Genomic DNA, 6015 nt, shown 5'->3' with positions numbered 1-6015 from the left:
TTCTAGGGCCTATTCTCCTCTCACATTACACCAGTCTCCCTCTGACTTCAGCAGAGTTACTCCTGATTTATTTAGGTGTGACGGAGAGGGGAACAAGTTCCTAGTGCTTTGGAGGATCTCTCTCCAATGTACGTATTGTTGGCACTGATTAGAGGAAGCTATTATATTTCACTTATTACTCTCACTGTTCTGAGTAGCTGTTGCTATTTATTACCCCGATCTTCATGACATTTATGACAAGTGTTTCCTAGTTCCCAAGAATAATGGGCCACATCCGCAGCTGGTGTAAATCAGCATCACTGATGTTGACTTCAAGGGACCTAAGCCAGTTTACAGCAGCTGAGGATCTGCCCCAGCATTTCGAACAATGGTGCCCCTGAAAGCCTTTTAGTCTCCAGACATGGGTGTTTATTGTGATGTACTTTGTCTTTTTGGCCGAAACCCTGCCCTGTAATTCCATTCCCAGATCCCCATTCACGTACTGGGAAGGCCCCCTGACAGTCTGGTCTGTTATATCACAGAGACGGCAACAAGATAGAGACGCCAGCAAAGGAAGCTCAGATCTTGGTGAACAAAGAAAGCAATTAAAACAAGACGCACCGCTACATGGATAAGCTCCTGGATTCCAGACACACATTCCAATAGCCTCTCAGTTTTAAGGGCTCTCTCCTGACCCTCTTTGCTGTCATTTGCTAACTGATGTATGTACTCTCTCAGGACGTCATTTTTGTTAAATAAAGCCTGTAGCGGGGTGGTCACCCGCTCCGGCCTTAAAGCGCTTAAAACAGCCCAGGAGAGGGCTGTGGCTGGGAGCAAGCAGTTCCTGGGCTGATTGTGGGAAGCAGACTCAGCTGTGGCCATGCCCCAATCAGGGCTCAGCTGGCCCTTATAAGAGGGCAGTGAGCCAGGAGCAGATAGAGTCTCCTCTAGCTGTGGAGGGAGATGGGCCTGGCTGCTGGGGGAGTGTACCAGGGGTGAAGCAGGGCAGATGGCCTAAGACAGGGTACTGGGGTTGCAACAGGGCAGCCCATGGGTAGGCAGAGGCAGCAGGTCCAACCCCCCCCCCCCCCCCCCCCCCCTTACCTGTTAGCTTATACACTGCAGTCCACCCCAGTGTGCAGGGGCTCAATGGTGACTGGCAGTAGCCAAAGACTGAGGAGAGGTGGGCATAGTGAGTGGGAGTTCCCCTGGGAGGGGGAGACCCAGATCTGTGGGGGTACTGCCAGGGGACAGCACCCCAGGGAAAGGGGCACTGGGGTCTGGGAGGGACATGGGGGGCAGTGGCAAGTGGGACACTGGCCTGCAGAGGGTGCTCTGGAGGCTGGAAGAGCTAATTCCCTGAGAGACCAGCAGGAGGCGCCACAGGGGTGAATTGCCACCCCGTGACAAAGCCCTAAATGGCCTGGGTCCTGCCAACCTATGAGCCTGTGAGTTGCTGAGCATCTTCCACTCCTGTTGACTTTAATGACCATTGAGAAGGCTCAGCTCCTGACAGGATTTGACAGTGAAAATCAGAGGGGGTACCTCAGCTGAGGTGCTTTTGGAGAAATAGAGGGCAGCCAGCAGGGCATTTTCACTTAAGGCCTCTTGATTTTGGAACTTGATTCCTTCCTGGGTGCATAACTGCCCAAATTTAGCAGCCTTCAGCAGGGCTCCTTTGTCCATGAAGAGCTGGGTGCTTGGCAGGGACATTCTGGTGCAGGTGTCCATTAGTTCTTGTTATGTTTATGTGTCACTTGGCTATTTGATTTGATCAGGAGTAACCAGGGGATCTGTTTGTTAGCATATTTCAGATCATCAAGGGTACTCAGAGCCCTGAAGGGGCTGCTGACTTACTGTAGTTCACAAAAATCCAAATCAATCAATAATATTTTTAGGAATGCTTCCACCCTGGAAACACTTCTGGGAAACAGCTGGATGGTTTCTTCATTTGTTTGCACCAGTCCCATGGACATTTTTAAAAAGTACCAGGGGGAGTTTCAGAGAATTGCCTACAGCACAGGTAGACTGGTGCCATGTTTCAAATGAGTTTTCAAAGCCTACACCCTGTCCTTGTTGGATGTTCTAGAAAAAGATGGGCTATGAAGTGGTTAGATTTGTGATGCAGGTGGTTGTTCCAGAAAGGAACAGATTTGGTGGTAGGCAATCCTCAATCATCAGCTTTTAGTGCAATGAAAATGTCTTTGGCTTAACTGTTCTTTTCGGCCCCAATTCAGCAAGGTACCAAAAGCAAGTGCCTAACTTTAAGTTGTTAACTCTCTTTGATGTCAATGAGAGCCTTAAAGGCCCTGATTCACAAAGGTCTCAGTTTGATCCTATAGAATCCTTACTCGCAGGAATAGTATTAATGCTGTTGAAATCAATAGGGCTACTCAGGCATGTAAGGTTTTTAATAGGCTTGGGCCTGTATAATATATTCGATTGGCTCTGGCAAAGATGGCAATGACAGGTGGCCTTTTTTCTCCACATTGGGCAGCACTTGTGTATGAACAGGAGGATACCACGATCCAAAGACTGGGTCGGTTGCAGCTGATGATTCTGGAAGGGCTGTTCTCAGACACAGGTAAGAAGTTGGAGACGTTCAGGGGAACTGGAACCCCTTGCAAGCATCATTAAGATTTCTGATGCTGACAGCGGCCGAGTGCACTGTGTTAGACCCAGAGTTATACAGCCAGTGCAGGCCAGGTGTTTCCTGGTCAGGTTGCAGAAGAATGGGGGTGGGTCACATCCCTGCAGCGAATATACTTGGGATTCAAGGGGGAGTCACCCTACTCTCTTCCCTCCAAAGAGGGGACCACTAGTTCCCCACAAAGACACTGGAGATGTGGCGAGAATGGCCACCCCCTTCCCAGAGGACAACCCAAATTTGGAGGGTAGGGAATATGGGGCCTTCTGGAGGGAGAGGGTGCTGTGAAGATTGGGGAGGTGGGCACATTGAGAAAGAATGGAGAGGCTGAGATGGATATTCAGATCCACTTGATATTTGTATTCAAGGAACACAGTAGTCCAGATCTAAATAGCAGCCTAGTTTCCCCTCGCTTCTAGCTATTATAGACTCCTGGGAGCTGGTCCTTAACATTCTCCCACATGGGGTGAATTCCCAACCTGTAGGGGAGTTAACCCCCTGGCTGGGCACAGCTGAACCTTCTCTGCCAGAGACAATGAACCTGCCAGGGTTCCAGAAGACCCTGAAGAAGGCAGCACTCTCCTCTGGGATGGAAGAGTTTGTACTGAATAGCAGGTACTCAACAAGTTGTTGTAGGAGAGGGAGGAAGCCCCAGGCTGCATCCCAAGGTCTTTTCCCTTCTCGAAAGTGACACAAGTTAACACACTGCAGTGCTGCCGGCATACCTTTCAGGAACAACAGAGAAATACTTCTACCCAAATGCAGCTTTGGATAAGTTTGCCAAGTGGAGTTGCCTCATTCCTTGGTTATGAGCAAGTGGTTTTGTTTAAATGGAGAAAGGAAGGAACACATACCACAAAGCCGCACTCCCCTCTGCAGCACATCCACCCCCGATATGTGGAGTTTATCACAAAAGAGGAACATTTTTGCAGGAGCTATGTGTTAAGTTACTGGCAGGATGTCACTGCTTCGATCATGCATGTCCTGAGCCTTCTTTTTCTAGAGAACTCTAAAAGTTAGCTCCCTACCCTCCAGTTCAGTCCCCATTCTAGTTACCCTTCCTTGCATCTTCATATTTTCCTCCTAACATCTTTCCTAGAATGGTGAGTCCCAAGACTGCATATGCTTCTTTTCCAAGTCTGGTGTGAGAGCTGAGTCGTTTCCAAGAATACCTGCTGCATCCAAACCGGGAGCTAGGAAGAGCTGGAGAAACTGTCTGTAGTGTTCACCATTCCCCATGTTGTCAGGAGTAGGGGCTGTCACAGACATGGGCACACACGCGATACACGGATTTGATACACCCTGGCCAATTTGGATTGTCACCAAAATAAGGGATTTCTCAGATACCATCTACAGCTTTGTCTCACTACAGACTTTCAGAAAGTGCATTTGCAGTTTCAGACATCCCCTCTACAGTGCTGACGGGGGCTCAAATTCAGCCCAGAGTCCAGGCCAATTTCTTCCGGCATCATCCCTGGAAAAAGCCCCTTCCCCTTACAGAGGGCAGCTGGGAACTGGTTACAGTCTCCCCTCAACTAGATTGGAAGGGGCAATAGGGAGCCAGTGCAGATCCAAAAAGGCAGGTTTGCTGGCCATGCAGGGCCACAGGCAGTATGGCCAAGGGATATGTTGACTTAGGCCCAACTCGGCAAAGCTCTTATGCTGATGCATAAGTCCCACCAGCCCTACTACTGAAGGGGTAATGTATATGCAAAACAAATGGGACTTCAGCACATGTTTTGCCGAATTAGGGCCTTAGGTCTTGATCCAAAGCTCACTGAAGTCAGCCATGGTCTTTCCACTGACTTCAATAGGCTTGGATCAGGCCCTCAGTGCATACCCTGAGCCACCTTCCCCAGCAAAAGGAGCTTAAACCTCAGCATGGGAGGTCCAGGAAGGCAACAGCCCATGCTGGCACTGGCCGGCAGCCATAACTTCCAACTTCTGGAGGCTGTTTGGGTGAATCTAGCCATAAATGCTTCAGAGAAAAAAAAATCATATCAATATATTATTTCCCTTTCTTCACAAGAGAAGAGTTCTAACTCTCTCCTCCCAGGGAACTATTTCAAGGGCTATTTTGTAAAGAAAGCTCCATGGTTGTAATTCTCCCTGGAGCCACTTCCAGGCACAGCTTTCACGTTAATGTGCCATGACAAGCTTTTCCCTTTCCCTTGAGGCAACGAAGGGTGAAGGTGTATAAACTGGAGGTCATTGGATCACAGAAGGTCATTGGATCACAGAGCTTGTAATATGTCCTATGCATCATGTTGCTCCAAGCGCTGCTAAACAAAAATGCCAGGCCTTTGGGGACATTCTAGTTCAACATTAGGTTCCCCCCGACCAAAAAAATATAAATCAATTTATATTTTCTTCACCCTTGGGACTGGATACTTCTCCCACTTACACTGGTGCAAATCAGGTTAAACCAGTAGAATTCTACTGGTTAACCTCAGTTAAAACCAGTAGAATTCTGCTAGTGTACAACCAGCATGAATGAGATCAGAATCAGTCCTAAGTATTCTAGAAATAGGCCATTCAAGTCTGAAAACTACAGATTTTATGGCAGCCACTTACTTTTAAAAAGACCAGAATTATTATTTGAACTGTTTTCACTAACACTATCCGTGGAGAGAAGAACTCTTATGACACAGTGTTATACATGGACTAAAACAATGATTAACTCGTAAAGCCTCATGAAATGTCACCCCCTCAGCCTTCCCACTAACTCCACCCCCGTAGCTGTGAAGACTTCTCAGCAAGGTGTTGTATTCCCCACATCACAGAGCTACAACTATTTAAAAACACATAGAGCTCAATTCAAGAAAGCACTTAGTCCGTGCTTAATTTTAAGCATGTGCTTACATCCTGTTGAAGTCAGTGGGATTAAAACACAGGCATAAGTGTTGCCCTGAATAAGACTAGATATACGGATATATTTATGTGCTTTCCTGAACGGAGGTCACAGTTTGCAATGTTTTGGGGGAGCATAGAGCTGCAGTATTACCAACCCCAAGCACTCAAAAGTCACGAGAGCCAGGCCCTTAAGACAATCATGGGATTTTAAATAATGTATTTTTGGTTCTATATTCACCTTCCAGTTTAGGGCATACACTTTCAAGGTGCTCCCTGCAAAACTAGAAACGTATGTTGTTGTTTTTTAAAGAAACCACAAAAGGAACAGATCCAGACCTATTCACATGACTCCAAACTCTGGGGCTTTAAAGAAAACACTGGATGCCCAAAGACTCTCAATAAAATCACTAGAGTGGCAACACTGCAACTGCTTTCACAAGTACTCAGCAGCTTATATTGAGCATCTGCAAGGCAGAGGTAGTCTGTCAATCTTCCCTCCAGCTGCTGAAGTTATAGTTAACTCTCCTGCACTCCAT

The 6015-nt window shown here is 47.4% G+C and overlaps 1 long non-coding RNA gene across 2 annotated transcripts; it reads left to right on the top strand.

Moving 5' to 3' along the window:
* Positions 1-924: 924 nt before the first annotated feature.
* Positions 925-5301, top strand: LOC122465892. Of its 2 annotated transcripts, none has more exons than XR_006291022.1 (4): positions 925-1003; positions 1878-2002; positions 2477-2563; positions 3726-5301. It is a non-coding gene; the product is annotated as an uncharacterized LOC122465892 (long non-coding RNA). The 2 variants fall into 2 exon arrangements; XR_006291023.1 differs by having other exon boundaries at positions 932-1033.
* The last annotated feature ends 714 nt before the right edge of the window (positions 5302-6015 follow it).

Source organism: Chelonia mydas, chromosome 5 (assembly GCF_015237465.2).
Source record: "Chelonia mydas isolate rCheMyd1 chromosome 5, rCheMyd1.pri.v2, whole genome shotgun sequence".
In the NCBI taxonomy this organism is placed as follows: Eukaryota; Metazoa; Chordata; order Testudines; family Cheloniidae; genus Chelonia; species Chelonia mydas.
The sequence above is the reverse complement of the archived record's forward strand: the minus strand, read 5'-3'. Positions and strand labels throughout refer to the sequence as shown.